Source organism: Pogona vitticeps, chromosome 2 (genome assembly GCF_051106095.1).
Source record: "Pogona vitticeps strain Pit_001003342236 chromosome 2, PviZW2.1, whole genome shotgun sequence".
Lineage (NCBI taxonomy): Eukaryota > Metazoa > Chordata > Lepidosauria > Squamata > Agamidae > Pogona > Pogona vitticeps.
Genome location: NC_135784.1, coordinates 70,218,525 through 70,236,706, shown reverse-complemented (window position 1 = coordinate 70,236,706; position 18,182 = coordinate 70,218,525). Strand labels below are relative to the sequence as shown.

Here is an 18,182-nt window from a genome sequence, read left to right as displayed (position 1 = left end):
GTATAAGGAAGCCCCTCAGCAGTGCTGTCGATAAATAAAATCAAAATACCATGTTGTATAATGGAGAGCGAATAAGGCACACAGGGAGAAAGCCCTTCAGAATTCTTCATCGTGTTTTCTGGATATTACAAAACTTGGTGGTGGGTAGAGAAACAAAACTTTTTTTTTCAAAATTCATCTGGCTGGATGTAATAACTGTGGGAGGTGTCATTACTTAAATTCCGGAGCGGGCTATGCTGCAAAAGATGTAGAATCTGACTTGTCCACCAGGAAGCAAAAGTTGTTGGTTCAGTGCTGTTCCTTTCTGTTATTTTTCCTACAGAACATATGATGCAAGGCTGACTGCAGTCAGATTTGTGCCTTTTCTTCTACTTTCCATGATTCTTTTTTTTTTTAATTCCTTTGTTGTCTTAGAGGTGGAGCATAGATCTACAACGCTTCCTATGCAGAGTTCATTTCTCCATCAAAGGTTCCTGGTTTGGAAGCTTCTCATTACATCTTCATTAACCACAAAAATGGGGAAAGGGGGAAAATCTGAGCAGTAAGAATTCAGCAAAGAAGGAATTTATAAGCCCAGAGAAGTGGATGCTAGCAACCTGTCCTTAGCAATGCTGTGTAGATGACAGTAGTGATAAGCTGCAGTCCCTGTTAGAACAAACAGTGCTTCAAATACTGAGCAGTTGTGAATTAAAGCATATACTTGTTTTTCTCGTATCATTGAAAAAGTATGAAATTTAGAGTACGGTTGAATCTAAGATATTCCTTTTGGGGGAGGCAAAACATTTAGAGGATTTTTTCCTGTTCTCTGATATACTCCATCCAATTTCACCACTAGCAAATAACACTGAGATACAGTGGTGCCTCGCTTAGCGATGTTAATCCATGCAGAAAAAATCACTGCTAAGCGATAACATCGCTAAGCGAAAATAAAAAGCCCATAGAAACGCATTAAAACGTGATTAATACGTTTCTATGGGCTAAAACGCACCTTTAAGCGAAGATCCTCCATAGCACCGCCATTTTTGGTGCCTCTAAAGCTAGGTATCCGTGCCTGAAAAGAGCGGGCGGCCATTTTGTTTACCCAGCAGCCATTTTGAAACTGCCGATCAGCTGGCCGAAAATGGGGGCTTTGCGATGATCGCTTCCCTGCGATCATCGCAAAGCGAATTTCCCTCATAGGGACGATCGCAAAGCAATCGCTTTTGCAATGGCAAAAAGTCCATAGCAAAGCAATTTCGTCGCTATACGGAGCGATCGCTATGCGAGGCACCACTGTATTTCTTAGCATAGTTGAGGGTCCTCAAGCTGCATTGGGTCCCATTTTATTAGCTACATATCTAATAAATAAATACAATAACTTTTTATTTAAAAAAATACTATTTAGAGGTCAAAATTCTGTTACTAATTATAATAAATAGCACTACCTTACCATAGTAAGTTGCCATTAGAATAGTTCTATTACAATCAGTGAAACATACAGAGGAATCATCTCACTAAATCCCCATTGATTTAATAGACCTACTCTGGTGTGGTTTCTCACACTAAGGAACAGGATTTTGACCAATGTTATTGAAGGAAGCAGCAGGCTTGGCTTTATTCTTTCCAGTCCTCTTCTCCTAGCCTGTTGCTATTTTCATCTATATTGTACAAATTAGTCATATAGTTTCAGTAAATATTAACTGGAACTAAAGTCCCTAGAAGAGAAAATTCTTGAAAATTATTATTCTTCCTAATCATTCCCCGAAGGCAGGACATTTCTACCTCCTCACGCAAGATTACTCGGGAAAATAACACCCCCAATTTCTCTACATGAGAACGGGACTGTTTATATCTATATCTTTATATCATCAGTATTCTTATATGTATGTGGACATGTATACATACATGTGTTTGTGTTCTCGCATTTGCTCCTTTTTTCAGGTCTGTGAATACATTATGAAGGCTTGGGCTGATCTATTTGCTCCCCACTCTGATGACATCACCAGCCTGTTGACTTGGTCAACATGCTGGAGAAGGATTCAGGAGGACCAGACTCCAATCCCTACTCAGCCATGAAATGCGCTCGGTGGCCCTAGGCCAGCCCACTCTATTATTAGCCCTGGCCTGCCTCCCACGGTTGTCGAGGAGGAAAAAAAGTGAGGAGGAAGAGAGACACCTGCGCCATCTTGGGTTTATTGGGGGAAAGATGGGAAAGAGAGACAACAAATCAGTAAAAATACTCAGTGAGGTACATCCCTTTAATGCTCCTCAATCTTTATCCCTCTTCCCCTGCCTATAAATCTTTTATTTTCTCTTAGTTCATGTAAAGCCCAGTTTAAAATGTCCAATATTTTTTTTCTTTTGCTATGCACTTTCCATAAGTCCTGAATATGTTCTGGAGTCTTCGTGGCCATTTTGAAATAGCAGTGATTACCATGATCCAGTGGAAGTTGAATGCATTTATATCCTGTTGGTTTCAGCAGGAAAATGTGTTTAGCTTTGGGTATGTTATTGTTACACACCCCCAGTTCCCCTGTTTGTTCTTCCACACAACCCAGGTTCACTTTCGGGTATGACATTTATTTCTCAACCCTTTTATGCTACCCCGAGAGGATTTATTCCTCACTCTATATGACTCTTAAATCACAGTTCTCCAATGTAACAATGTTTATGTGTTTATCAGTAAATCATGTAAAGTGAATCATGGATTGTCTTATTTTATTCATTTAACAACTTGTACTTTGGTAACATTTTTATTTGCTTAGGTAAAATCATTTTTAATCAAGGTATTTATTCATTTCTTATCTCGTTCTCTATCTCTCTATTCTTCTCTAACACAAGACTGGTCCTAACTGCCTAAACTGCTTCTAATATCCTTAACTGAAGTCCCTAACTCTAATTTGTATCCCTAACTCATCCCTAACTGATCTTTAACTGTCTTCCATTCTTCTTATATTTCCTTAGTTCCGCCTCTTCTGTTCAACCATTGGTTGTTAAATCAGGGTTCTGTTGTGATGTACAGGAGTGGTTACTGACCTGTCCGTCACAATTATATTTATTGCAAGCCAGTTTCAGGAGAGCAACTTGATTAAGAATTCAAAACATAAATGCAAATAAATAAAAACAATGATACACTTTTCACTGCTACTGCTGAGGGAATAAACAGACTGGAAAAGTGCAAAAGCAAATGTGTGAAAGACAAGATTTAGCTTCAGTTTTGGCAAGTGATGGTTAGCCAACTCTAGTGTTATAGACTATCACTGCCAGCAGAGGGTAGTCTTGTCCATGAAAAATTGCAGATAGCCCTTCCATCAGCTCTGCTCTGAACTGAGCAGCTTGACTTGAATAAAATTGATCATAGGAGTCAGAATAAGACAATGACAGCCACAACAAAAAGGTTGTTCTATTATTTTGTCACTACATTTTGTGCTTCTGTCATGATATTATACTCAACCTATTTCCTTTGCTTTTTTAGGAATGCCTTCACAGATTTTTTTAAAAAAATATGTATACCAAAATGATTATAATGTACAATTATTTCTAAATTCAGCATTTGATACACAAATACACACACACATTCCTTCATTCACTTAACTTAACTAAATTTAAGAAACAGCTTAAGAAACAGTGACATTGTAACTGTACATCTAAATAATGAATCTGTGGAGCAATTGCAGAACAAGGAAAGAAATTGTATTGTCATGAATACAGAGCGTGTTTGCTGGCTGGATAACTCAATGAGTCGAGCCAGGGATTGGAATTTGATTCTAGGAGAAAAGACAGCCTTATACAAGTTATATGGATTTCCACCAGAAGAAAGGAGTAGTAAACCATTTCTCTGAGTACTTTATAACTAGAACACCCTGGCAAGGGTAGCCATAAATCAGAATTGACTTGGTGACACACACAAAATACTGTATTATTATATTAATGTCATAATAGAGACACAAAACAGTGGTGTGACTATTGCTTCTGTGGTTATTTGGGGAATTCTTACAAACAGCTTGTTCAGATAACATTTCAAACCACAAATGTGGCATAGATGAGTTTTGGTCAGGTGGCAGGATAATTTCTGATAAAAGCAAATTGGGTGATGTGATCTTTGGAAGTAGATTTATATGATATGATACATGTCCATCTCCTGTTCAGGGTTTCTGAACAGGTGCTTCTGTTTGGGGTTCTAAGCCAGCCATGCCCTCTAAGAGATTATAAAGTATGGGCACACATCTTCGGATTTAGCAATGAGTTCCCTCCCTGTGGTTGGTCCAAGGGTCAACTTTGAGTTTTCTTGGGAATACTGGTACTGTACCTCCCTCCCTTTGTATCTCAACAGACCTGTTTGAGCTCACAGTATCTGAGTTTTCTGGTTCCTGTAACAGTCTTGTGTGTAGCTACAGAGCTGTTTTCTTGATAAAATTTAGGCCTAATCCTTTTCCCCGATAGCAGAACTCATTACTTCAGTGCTTTAAAGACTGAAGCCAAACTTGTGGATTAGCCAGCAGACCCTTTGCATTAGCTAATTAGCATACCTGTTACCAGCTAATGCACTCTGAATAGCCATTGCCAGTGTGAATTAACGCAATCATCATCTTCTATATCTTATTTCATTATGTTCCCACCACACAACCCTATACACTAAATTTTTGTTCATTTACATGATTGGACAATGGCAAACACTTGTTTCCTTCTAGTAGACCATCTTTACTTCAACTAGACATACTTCAGCAAAGTTGGTTGCATAACCAGCCTTGCTCAGGGAAGCCTGCTAGAGGAGAGAGAAATATTGCATGAATGCCTTTACTTGCAAGTGAAACCGAGTAGGATTTTGTCCTCTGTGTAAAAGCCCTTTGGCCATAATCTTGTACTGGGTGTTCTGAAGAAATGACTATCATCCACAAAACTTCATACTGAAATGAGTCTATTAGTCTTGAAGGTGCTACAAGCCTGGTTGAAACATGATAAGGTGGCAATATTTTTGAAAATTGCTACTTGAAGGTTTCAAATCTGAATGCTCAAATGTTAGGCTCTAGACAAAGGGGAAATGAAAACTATATATAACTATGGTTCAGCAAGGTAGGTATCTGACCGTTGTGTAATAGGGAGAATTCAATTCCCCACTGTGCATTCCAGGAGAAGAGCCAGCCTATGTAGCTTTGTGCAAGTCGCATAGTCCCAAAAATGTACCCAGAAGAAGGGGACAGTAAAACACTTCGGAGTACAGTGGTGCCTCGCAAGACAAATTGAATTCATTCCGCAGTTAATGTCGTCTTGCAAAAAATTTGTCTTGCGAAATGCATTTTCCCATAGGAATGAACTGAAATCTAATTACAGTGGTGCCTCGCATAACGAGCGCACCGTATAACAATGAATTCGCATAGTGATCCCTTTTTTGGGATTGCTAATGTGAAGGCATACCGACGGCTGCAATGGGCAAAACTCGCATTGCGACGATCGGTAAGCGTTTCACTTACCGATCTTCGCATTGCGACGTCGGGCGATCAGCTGTTCGGCGGTTCCAAAATGGCCGCTGGACACCCCAAAATGGCCGCGCGCAGCGTTTTCGTGCCCTGCCCTCACTTACCAAGGGCGTGAAAATGGCTGCCGCTATGGAGGAACTTCGCTGAAGGGTGAGTTTAGGGCTCATTTGGGGCCCTAAACGGGGTTTCCCCATTCCGTTTAGCGATGTTTCCCCATAGCGAAGGTTAATCCAGAACGGATTAACCTCGCTATGCGGGGCACCACTGTAATGAATTCCTATGGGCAAAAAAAGTCAGAACAAAGTCTAAACCAAGGGTTTAAGTGCTCTTTAAAGCCATACATATTGTGCAGATGATTTCAAAAATTTCAATCAAAAAACTTTAACTTTTTAAACATCATAGAAAAACATTTTAAAATCAGCAAACATGAGGCAGGAACAAAAAACGGAAAACATTTGTCTTGTGAAGCGCGGCCATAGGAACAGCCATAGTCTTGCGAGTCATCAACCCCATCACCAAAACCATTTGTCCTGCAAATTTTTTGTCCTGCGAGGCATTTGTCTTGCGAGGCACCACTGAACTCTCAGAAAACCATGGAAGGCGTCACCATATGTCATAATTGACTTGACGGCACATAATTATACAGTAATACCCAGCATGGTTCCTGCTTTGCCATGAAAACTCACTGAGGGGCAATAGTAATGGTAAAATCATTCCTTTAAAATCTTACGTACTTTGAAAGCCCTATTATGGGTGCTATGAGTTAGTTCGCACATAATGACACATGACACACACTACAGTTAAACAGCTTATATACAGTTTATATACAGCCTGGGTCTTGTGTTCACAAATTTTCTTGTCTTAAAACATTTATTGTAAACACTACAGTCCTGGGACTGGGTGAATTTGTGTGGGGATAAAGGCTTGTGTTCTTGCACGGTTTTGAGGTTGTTTGCTTCAGGATGCTAGCGTCTGTCTTTCTGCCCCTACCCTTAGTTTTTTTCCTTGTTGGTACAGTGATGTGTCACAACCATCGTTCATAATAGCTATTCTCTTTATTCTCCTTTTTGGGACTCCTCTGGGTTTCATGTTGGCAAAATAATTCTGGTGCTGGTGCAACATACCCCTGCCCCAAATTACAGCCATTTGCATTTCCTCATTTGCCGGAGCAGAGTTTTCCCCAGAGATTCAGTAATACACAAATGCTAGCACTGACATGAACACGAACAGGATGGGTGTATCCCAGAAAGGGCACAGGAGGAACTGGGCCTTTTTCTATGTCCTTTGTTGTCACATGAGCTGAACTGGGGAGCCAGTGTCCAGCCCTGTTTATTACATTAATTGTTTGAAAATTAAAAATAAAATGAATTAAAATGAGTAAAAATATGACCAAATAGTCCCATCCACCATATTGTCTCAGAAATTAAGTTAATGTGAATTTTTTTGCCATTACTCCCAAAATTCACACCATTGACATAAAAACAATTAATACAATATATTTTTTTGAAAACAAAAAGTTGTTAAATATATAATGAATCATGATGAGTGAATTTATTTTTAGTCAGCTAGCCCTAGACCTAACTGCTGCTTAGGTAGGTAGGGACTGAAAACATGTAGCATACAAATTCTAAACCTTCCTGAAGAAAAAAGCAAGAAAACAGTGGCCAAAATTTTGTTGCTTAGTGCACTAAAGTAGACCCATTGAATTAATAGATATGTAGTGATCCAAGTCCCATTGATTCAAATAGTTCTTTTCTAGAGATGGGAGTGTCGTATTTTTCTCCTGAAGGAGATGCATATGAACCTCGCCACTACAGGTGGCCAGTCCGATTGGACCCTCCCTCTCAAATGGTATCCACTTACTGCTTGCGGTGTGGCCCGCCAAGCCATCCCTCTTCACTCTATACAGTCAGCAAAAACAAGACCTGGAGCTAACTGTGGCTCTGATCATCAGTTTCTTATAGCAAAATCCAAGCTTAAACTGAAGAGACTAGGAAAAACCACTGGGCTAGTCAGGTATAACCTAAACCAAATCCCTTATGAATACACAGTGGAAGTGAAGAACAGATTTAAGGAACTTGATTTGGTGGACAGAGTGCCTGAAGAACTTTAGATATAAAGGCTTGTAACATTGTACAGGAGGCAGCAACAAAAACCATCCCAAAGAAAAGGAAATGCAAGAAAGCAAAGTGGCTGTCCAATGAGGCCTTACAAATAGCAGAAAAGAGAAGGGAGACAAAATGCAAGAGAGATAGGGAAAGTGACAGAAAATTGAACGTAGACTTTCAAAGAATATCAAGGAGAGACAAGACGGCCTTTAACGAACAGTGCAAAGAAATAGGGGGAAATAATAGAAAGGGAAAAACCAGAGATGTGTTCAAGAAAATTGGAGATATTAAAGGAACATTTTGTTCAAAGATGGACATGATAAAGAACAAAAATGGCAGGAACCTCACAGAAGCAGAAGACATCAAGAAGAGGTGGCAAGAATACACAGAAGAATTATTCCAGAAAGATTTGGATATCCCGGACAACCCAGATAGTGTGGTTTCTGACCCTGAGCCAGACATCCTGGAGAGCGAAGTCAAGTGGGCCTTAGAAAGCCTGGCTAACAACAAGGCCAGTGGAGGTGGTGGCATTCTAGTTGAACTATTTAAAATCTTAAAAGATGACACAGTTAAGGTGCTACATTCAATATGCCAGCAAGTTTGGAAAACTCAACAGTGTCCAGAGGACCATCCCAATCTTAAGAAGGGCAGTGCCAAAGAATGCTCCAACTACCGTACAATTGCACTCATTTCACACTCTAGCAAGGTTATGCTCAAAATACTCCAAGGCAGGATTCAGCAGTATGTGGACCGAGAACTCCCAGAAATACAGGCAGGATTTCAAAGGAGCAGAGGAACTAGAGACCAAATTGCTAACTTGCGCTGGATTATGGAGAAAACCAGAGAGTTCCAGAAAAACATCTACTTCTGCTTCATTGACTATGCAAAAGCCTTTGACTGTGTGGACCACAGCAAACTATGGCAAGTCCTTAAAGAAATGGGAGTGCCTGACCACCTTATCTATCTCCTGAGAAACCTATACGTGGGACAGGAAGCAACAGTTAGAACTGGATATGGAACAACTGATTGGTTCAAAATCGGGAAAGGAGTATGACAAGGCTGTATCTTGTCCCCCTGCTTATTTAATTTATATGCAGAATACATCATGCGAAGGGCTGGACTGGAGGAATCCCAAACTGGAATTAAGATTGCCAGAAAAAAAAAATCAACAACCTCAGATATGCAGATGATACTACTCTGATGGCAGAAAGTGAGGAGGAATTAAGGAACCTTGTAATGAGGGTCAAGGAGGAGAGTGCAAAAAACGGTCTGGAGCTCAATATCAAAAAAACTAAGATCATGGTCACTGGTCCTATCACCTCCTGGCAAATAGAAGGGGAAGAGATGGAGGCAGTGACTGATTTCACTTTCTTGGGCTCCATGATCACTGCAGATGGAGACAGCAGCCCCGAAATTAAAAGACGCCTGCTTCTTGGGAGGAAAGCAATGACAAACCTTCACAACATCATAAAAAGCAGAGACATCACCTTGCCAACAAAAGTCCAAATAGTCAAAGCTATGGTTTTTCTTGTAGTGATGTACAGAAGTGAGAGCTGGACCATAAAGAAACCTACCACTGAAGAATTGATGCTTTTGAATTGTGGTGTTGGAGGAGGCTCTTGAGAGTCCCCTGGAGTGCAAGGAGAAGAAACTTATCCATTCTAAAGGAAATCAACCCTGAGTGCTCACTGGAAGGACAGATCCTGAAGCTGAGGCTCCAATACTTTGGCCATCGCATGAGAAGAGAAGTCTCCCTGGAAAAGACACCGATGTTGGGAAAGTGTGAAGGGAAGATGAGAAGGGGATGACAGAGGATGAGATAGTTGGACAGTGTCATCGAAGCACCCAACATGAATTTGACACAACTCCGGGAGGCAGTGGAAGACATGAGGGCCTGGCGTGCTCTGGTCCATGGGGTCACGAAGAGTCGGACACGACTAAACGACTAAACAACAACATGGTAAAGAGAAGGTTAGGAACCATTGACCTAAATCACTGGAAGGAAACCCAGATTGTAAGCATTTGCTGTTTGTAAATGGTCTATGTCAAGTAATGGCCATTCCCTTTTTTGCATTAAGCCAGTGTCCAAGGATTAGGGCATATGTGGTTAATTCTCCACCATGACCCCTTATTGATGACAGTTCCATTGCTTTACTTTGTGGAGAGCAGAGAATGCACTGAAAGAATGTGAACGGTTGTGGAGTACAATAGCTGTTTCCCAGCCCAGAACCCTGCAGATCTGTTGATTACAATCCTCCTCATTCCAAGATAGGATAGTCATTGATCATGTAGTTTGAAAACGGATTATGGTAATTGTAGTGCAACACATCTGGAAGGTGTCAGGTCAGGGACGAGTGGATAAGTCGTACATAACTGCTGCAGATGGACCATAGTCATCATATACTTCCACTGCTGTTCATGTTGTGCAGTCCCTTTGGGGATAAGGATGTGGAAATCTGTAGGAGAAATGGAATCTCCTGCTTTGGAGAATCTAAAAAGACTAATGGTGATGAAAAGGTGATCCACTTTAATTGGAGAGGAAATGATTAGATCAAGCTACATTTGGACATCTCTCACATGGCGTGCCAAATCTGTGATCTCACAGCACATTTTGAAAGATAGCTGCGTGTTCAGTGGCCTGCTAAAGCCAGGTGCTTGCAGAAAAAGCATATTTGGGGGTGGGGGAGAGATGCGTGCTTCAGCACTGATGAAATTTTATTCAACCACGAAATGTAACATATGACTCAGGATGGAATTATGTCTTCAACAGCTGGAATGCTTTGCAGAAATGAGAGCATGATATCACACGTTCCATGTCAATCTGGTGACTTTTCTGAACCTCTAAGTGCCATAAAAAGCTAGCCAGCCAAACATCAGAGCAGCTGATTTTCCCCTTTTCAATTATACTACAGCAGAGGGAGGGGTAAGAATGAAAAGGCGATAGTTTCTTCTGAAAAGGGTCACCTCCAATTGAAAGCATCTTAAGGTCAACCAGAGGAAGTGAAAACCCACCTTCTGCCACCCAGGTTTCCTGCTACAGAACAGAAGGATCTGTAACCCTGGCGATGCCCATAGTAGGACAATCGTAAGGAAACCTTTGCAACCAGGGACAACCTTACACTAATCCTGAAAATCTGTACCAACTGATGGAAGAAAACGCATGCCACTGAAATGATGCAGTGCATATGCTCAGAATTAGACTATTGGCTCTTCTAAACTGGCCACTGTAGGGAAAAAACAATTGGACAAAATCAGCATGCTACTGAAACCTTAAGTGGAGGGTTGGCAACTTTGCCTCACTGTGCCCTTATGATTGAAAAGGTCCTGCAGAACCAGTCAGAGCTTCTGGGCCCTTGCTGAGAACTCCCGGCATGAGAGCAACACCCCTGGTCTTACTGAAGAATCATATTATCTGTTGAATCACTTTTGTACAATTGTTAGGCTGGTCCGAACCAGCATTTTTGCCACATAGTCTCAAAAGGATTAATAAAATAGAGTCATCATCTAAGTAAACATACCACTTACATCTGAGATGGAGCTTTTTCTTTGTTTTTTGCTAATCATTCACAGAAACCTGCTTTGAAAAGGTGGTCTTGGCTTGGACTCTCCTAGATCAATTGTTGTGTTTTGTTGTTTGTAAAACTGTTTTTAGAACTGATTTTACCTGTTTTTAATATAATATTATTTAATACTTTTTGAATATTTGTATACTAGCTTTTTAGCTTTTTGAAACAATAAGTACAGAAACATAATGTAAGCTGTCTTGAGTTCTTTTTAAGGAGGAATGTGGGGTAAAAATATTTTAAATAAATATAATAAATAGATATATGAGGGGCATCGCCCCATTCCCTCATCTCCTCTAAAATCATGTGCATCAGATGACTAGAAATGATCTGACTAGGGATTGACACAATGGTTGAAATCCTGTTGCTTGTTATAGTAAGTGGAGCAGACTCACTTGGAAGCAGTGGAACATCTGGAAGAGTACACACACTGATTCTAAAGCCCTACTCTAGTGCAAATTACTACTCTAAGCAACAGGATTTCATGCATTCTCAAATTATTTTTCCCCCGCCAAGACCTCTGCATATGTTCTAGAACCCCAGTAAGTAAAATATAATTGCTTAACAGAACAATCCCATACTTTTCTACTCAGAACTAAGACCCACTGATTACAATCTGTGATGTATATAAAAGTAGTAGCCAGAATACAGCCTTCCAGATGTTGGACTATGACTCCCATAAGGTCTAGCTAACATAACAAGGCCCTGTAAGCCTTGGATCCTTGGTGAGGTGGAACGGACCAACCCAGGCTTGGAAGTAGAAAGCTGGTGGGAAGATCTGGGCTGTAAGAAGAAGAAAGTGCTACCTATTGTGGGCTCAGCTGGGCGGTCACCATGTTGGATTCTTCAGCGGCGGCACCCATCCTAGGAATGTACTGTTTAGCCTGCGCTTCTCGCCTTATCCTCCCTCCAGGGAAGCGAAGGTGAAACGCCAGGGTCTGTGTCACTGTTAACCCGGACCTTATTTCTCTGGACCTGATACCCTGCGATTAACATCTTCACTCCAACACCTCTATTGCAGTTAACATCAGTTTTATTAAGCCCAAAAGCAACATCAAATTGGGCAAAAGTCGGAAGGACAATGTCACGAGGCGGAGAAGGATCGACGTGGACTTTATGTGGGAGTTAGCACTTGGGTGTTTCATATTTTTAATTATTTATTATTATTAATTTTTATTTATTCACTTTTAATTTAAGTTTTCTATAGGGCATTGTTATTCATTTTTTTTCCTTTGTAACATGGTATTTTGTGTATGTAGTGTTTGTCTCAGAAGTCTGATATTATTTAGTGTACTCTCTTTCTTTCTCTTTTTTCTTTTTCTTTTTCTCCCCCCCCTTTAGTTTGACATGGAGGGAAAGGCCTGTCTGCCTAGCGAGGGGCCCTTGAACATTCCGGTGATCACAGGTAGAGGATGATATGGCATTGGCACAGCCCCTACTCGTGTTAGAAGAACAGTGAACAGATGTTTGATGGCTGTTCATTGTTCTGAGACTGTGTCCAACCCCCAGTATCGAGGTAGCCAGCCCAGCCAGTCTTCCACTGTATCCCTGATGCTGTTGAATGCCACGTCTGCGTCCAATAAGGCCCAGGTAATACACGACCTTATCCTGGAGGAGGATGCAGACCTGGCATGCATAACCGAGACGTGGATTACCAGGGAGGCTGGTCCTGTCTTGGCCCTGGTCTGTCTGCCCGGTTATGCCATCCAGCATCAGGGTAGACTGGAGGGGCAGGGGGGAGTAGCCATTGTTTACAAATCCAGGTTACGGGTTACCAGGTGCTCCTCGGTGGTAAAGCCCGGTCTAGAGGCACTCCACGTGTCGATTGGGGCCAGGGATGGTATTGGGATTTTGCCGTGTTACCACGCCCCCCGCGACCCAGCCACTTCCCTTCCGGAGCTGGCCGACTCTGTCTCCGCGGCATTGTTGGGATCACCAAGGCTTTTGGTCTTGGGTGATTTCAACTTGCATGCGGGGGCAGAGGCTACTGGGCCAGCCCTTGAGTTCCTGGAAACCATGGCTTCCTTGAACATGTCCCAACATGTCAATGGCCCTAACCACGTGGTTGGTCACACATTGGACCTGGTTTGTTCCACCAGTTGGAGTGAGTGTGGTCTGATGGTGACTGACCTTGTGTCGGTCCCCTTGTCATGGTCAGATCGCCACCTGATAAAATGTAACCTCACAGTGGCTCTCCCCCCTCGCGGGGAGCAAGGACCTATTTCTATGGTCCGCCCTCAAAGGCTACTGGATCCGGCTGGATTCCAGGATGCCATGAGAGGGGTCATGGCTGACCTGGCTAGCGCTCCTGTCCTTCGCAGCCAGGGCTATAGACATGATCACGCCTAAATGCCCTCTCCATCATCGAGCTCGCCCAGCACCCTGGTTCAGTTGGGAGCTGCGAGAGCTGAAGCGACACAGGAGAAGGCTAGAGCGTAGGTGGAGGAAGAACCCGACAGATTACAATTGGATAGCTGTCAGGGTTGCAATTAACCTTTACCTGTCTAGGGTAAGGGCTGCTTGCCGAACTTACTTCGCTAACTGGATAAGCGAAGCGTCCAACCAGCAGGCAGAGTTATTCCGTATAGTGTGTGACCTATCCGGAACTGGTCTGGGTGATAGGCCTCCACCTAGTTTTTCACCTGACCAGTTTGCAGCCTTTTTAAAATCTAAAGTGGAGGCCATCCGCCGGGACCTCTCTCCTTTTTTTAACACAGTGAGTTGAGCAGAGATGTCCAGCGCTCCGTCTTGCCTGGTGACTTTTGATTCCTTTCAGCCTATTACACCTGACTCTGTGACCAGGGTGCTTGACCGCTGTCGAGCCACCACCTCTTTGGACCCTTGCCCGGTCTGGCTAATCAAAGCAGCCAGGCCGATAACAACAGAATGGGCCACTGCTATAATAAATGGGTCTTTCCTTGAGGGCAGGTTTCCCTCTTCCCTCAAGGAGACACTCATTAGGCCCATAAGAAAGAAACCTAGTTTGGCGGCGGACGAAATTGGCAATTATAGGCCCGTCGTCAATGTTTCTTTCATGAGCAAAGTGGTTGAGAGGGTGGTGGCTGACCAGCTTCAGGCACATTTGTATGAAACAGATGCCCTGGATCCATTCCAGTCGGGCTTCAGGCTGCTCCACGGTACAGAGACAGCATTGGTCGCCCTGTACGATGACCTGTTGAGGGAGGCCGACAGAGGTAAAATATCTGTGTTGGTCTTCCTCGACATCTTGGCGGCCTTCGATACCATCGACCACGGTATCCTCCTGGGGAGGCTCTCCAAGCTGGGTTTCGGTGGCTTGGCTCTGGCCTGGTTCCGCTCCTTCTTGGAGGACCGTCCCCAGAGAGTGTAGCTTGGGGAGAGTATTTTGGCCCCATGGAGTCTCAATTGTGGGGTTCCACAGGGGTCGAATCTCTCCCCAATGCTGTTTAACATCTATATGAGTCCGTTGGGTGGGGTCATCAGGGGGTGTGGAGCATCGTGTCATCAATATGCTGATGACACCCAGCTCTACATCTCCTTTTCACCAACTGCAGGTGATGCCATCCTGTTCCTTCCAGCGCTGCCTGGAGACCATACTGCAATGGATGCGGGAGAATGGGTTGAGGCTGAACCTGGACACGACGGAAGTTCTGAGGGTGGGTGGCCCTGTGGCTGGCGGCTTGGGGGGTTCTCTCTCATTTGGGGGGCCACCCTGGCCGCAAAGAGTGGGGTCCGCAGCCTGGGGGTACACCTGAACCCAACACTCACCATGGAAACAGGTGGCGTCGGTAGTCCGCACCGCCTTTTTCCATCTTTGGCGGATTGCCCGGCTGCGGCCTTACCTAGACATGGGGGCGCTCACCACCTTGGTACATGCGCTCGTAATCTCTAGATTAGACCACTGCAATGTGCTGTAAGTGGGGCTGCCTTTAAAGCTGATGCGGAAACTTCAGGTGGTGCAGAATGCAGCAGTCAGACTCCTCACTGGAGTGAGGAAATACCAACATATCTCTCCTACTCTGGCCATGCTGCACTGGCTGCCCATCCGTTTCCGCATTGACTTCAAAGTGTTAATGCTTACATATAAGGCCCTAAACGGTTTAGGACCTTGATACTTGGCAGAACGCCTACTCCCACCTAGATCTACCTGTGTCACTCGCGCGAGCCAAGAGGTGAGGCTGAGGAGCCTAACACCGCGGGAGGCCCAGAAGGGAAGGACATGAAACCAGGCCTTCTCGGTGGTGGCTTCTCGCCTCTGGAATAACCTTCCTCCGGCGATTCGTGCAGCCCCTACGCTGGGCACTTTCAAGAGTCAATTAAAAACATGGTTATATGTTCAGGCCTTCCCTCCTGTCAATATTTAACTCTCTCTCTCTTCTTTTCCCCTTTCCTTATTGTTCTATTATTGTATGTGTTTTAATTGATTGTAATATTGTATGTTTTATGACAAATACTTCTATTGGAAGCCGCCCAGAGTTGTCGACCAGACCAGATGGGCGGGATACAAATCAAATTAAATAAACAAACAAACAAACAAACAAACAATGTTGCGAAATGCTGGAAGTTACAATCCAACACTGGAGGTGTGGGTGGGGGCTGATCTTTGTCAACCTTTTGTAAATAGAAATGCAGATTGACTTTTTTTTTATTTGAAAGGTTTGGACCTACACTTCAGTAACTAAAGTAGACCCACTGAAACAAATGAAGTGTTGTTGGTTCATCACAGTCGTTGGTTCCACTGGATCTGCTCTAAGTCTGAATAAGTCTGGGTTTGGTCAGTGGTGTGCATGGCTTGATGCCTTCCTCCCCCCACCCCCCCTTCTCTCCCTCCCCCAATAAACTAGTTTGCACCCATTTTAAAAGGCAGTTCTCTAGAATTTCTTATCCAAGTCTTGCCCATGTGCTGTGCAGCACCATGTTATTTCACACTGAGATTTGGGGAAGCAGACTAGAGTATCTTTTTAATTTTTCCCATAAGTTGATGTAGCTTGAATACCTCAGTGAGATAGGTATCTAGTTGCTAAGACAATGGTTGGAGGTTCAATTCCCCATTCTGCCTCCCAGGAGAAAATGTCCGCCTGTGGAGCCTTGGCCAAGTGGCACAGTCCCAGGGTATCCCCATATGAAGGGGATAAGTGAACCCCCATAAGTAAACCACTTCTGAGTTGTGTATATCTAGGAAACCCTGGAAGGGGTTGCTCTGAGTGAGAAATGATTTGGTAATGATTAAATAGGTTGGCTTAAGGAAAAGTGCCTCCTCCCCCCTCTCTCTCTCTCTCTCTCTCTCACACACACACACACACACCTAGACAAGCTGGATGTCCTAGATAGCCTCCAATCCAAGTAGAATAAACCTATGTGAGGAGTCAATCAGAATTCTTTTGAGTGTGGAGATGGGAACAAAGGATCCACTCAAAGACCTCACAATCCCTTGCACCTGGATAAAGAGATATTACTCAAGCAATTGTCTGAGTTTGGATCTACAGAAGAATGGCTTGATTGTATTTGCATAACTGTTTGTATGATTTAAAAAAAAACAATCTTAATTCCATTTCCTCTTCCTTTTCAGATGATCCCAGAACAAATTTAAACACATACATCATCTTAAGAAAATACATCCCTCTTCCATGAGAAGAGAAAGATATTTTTTCCTACCCAAACACTTTCTAACTGGCTTTGCATGAAATTCTAGATAAATATTGTTGTCTGTGCACCTGTCTGCAGGAAATCTTTCCGTATAGTTGCAAAATTAAAAAACTGATTACTCCATTAAATATTATAGTCTTCCTATTTTGCTTTCTGTGTTGCCTTTGCTTGCATCTCTCTCTGCCATCCATTCCATGCTGGAGCTTCTGATTCTGTCACACCCAAAGTAGATTCAGCCTTCAAGCTGCCACCTTAGTCTAGTCTGTGTTGCTGATTCTAGGAAGTAGCTCTAGCAGGAAAAGACACAATAACACTTTCTTCCTGTTCAACTGCTGCAGAAGTTTTGCATTCTATGAAAAAATATTCTTGAATGGTTTCATAAGACTGTTGTGGATTATTATATTCATCTTCTATGTGCAAGTTGCAGGACACTTGCAGTTAGATTTCTGACTCTATTTCTGTCACCTTTTACTTTTGCTTCTTGTCAGCCCTTCTGACGAATGTCTGATGAATGTGGCATTCATCAAGACTCTTTGTTTTTTGTTCTGTTGTTTTGACAACTGGAATTATCTTTTTATATTTGTCCAAGATTTAGGCTAAAATCCCTTGTGCAGCTCTGTCAGCACAATGTAATGTCATCAGCAATGACAAAATACCACTAATTAAAGGTTTCCTTTGGTGATTTTGGGGTGCATACGACCCCAGAATCATTCTTGATTAGCAGTAATTTGTTGCTGCTGATGCTTTCATTGCCATTGTGTCACAAAGCTGTGCAACAGGATTTCAGCCCAGATCATAGAATCTTAGAATGATTGAGTTGGAAGGTTCCTGTAAGGCCATCGGGTCTAACCCCCTGTTCAATGAAGGAATTCAAAGCAAAGCAAATCTTACAGATGGTTGTCCAGTTTTCTCTTGAATGTATATCTGCTTTCAATCCATAGTTCTTCTGGTTCATGGTCAGTTGAGCTCAGTACCATTAAATCCAGGTGAGCCTGGACACTCGGAAAGCATCTGCTTCCACATCCAACCAGCCTCCATGAGTCTCTGCCCAGGGTATCTGGTGGGCACAGTCTGGATCCCTTCTCCAGGGCTTTACTATGGAGTGAAATCTCCACTGAAGCAAGAAGACTGGAGAGAGCAAGAAGGGCAGGAAAGAAAAGCATGGGGAAATGACTCACCTCTGGGAATCTGTCACCAAGAACAGTATTACAGGGAAACTGAGGAAGAGCAAGAAGGTGATTAACAGAAAGGAGGAGTAAGAGTAAGTGGTGGAAGACTGGTATAAGCCCCAGAGTAGAGTGGGAAGGAACCAGTCCCTCTTATGTACACTGGCTTGGCAACATCCATAGGTACAGTTGTCTCCAAGATTGCCTGATGCATGTATTTACAATAAACAAATTGTTGGCTTCACAGAATTCTATGAGTCACTC

The 18,182-nt window shown here is 42.9% G+C and overlaps 1 long non-coding RNA gene across 1 annotated transcript; it reads left to right on the top strand.

Annotated features, from left to right (window-relative positions):
- The first annotated feature begins 2,081 nt into the window (after positions 1-2,081).
- Positions 2,082-18,167, top strand: LOC140704117 (uncharacterized). The gene is made up of 2 exons (XR_012083241.2): positions 2,082-2,227; positions 16,676-18,167. It is a non-coding gene; the product is annotated as an uncharacterized LOC140704117 (long non-coding RNA).
- The last annotated feature ends 15 nt before the right edge of the window (positions 18,168-18,182 follow it).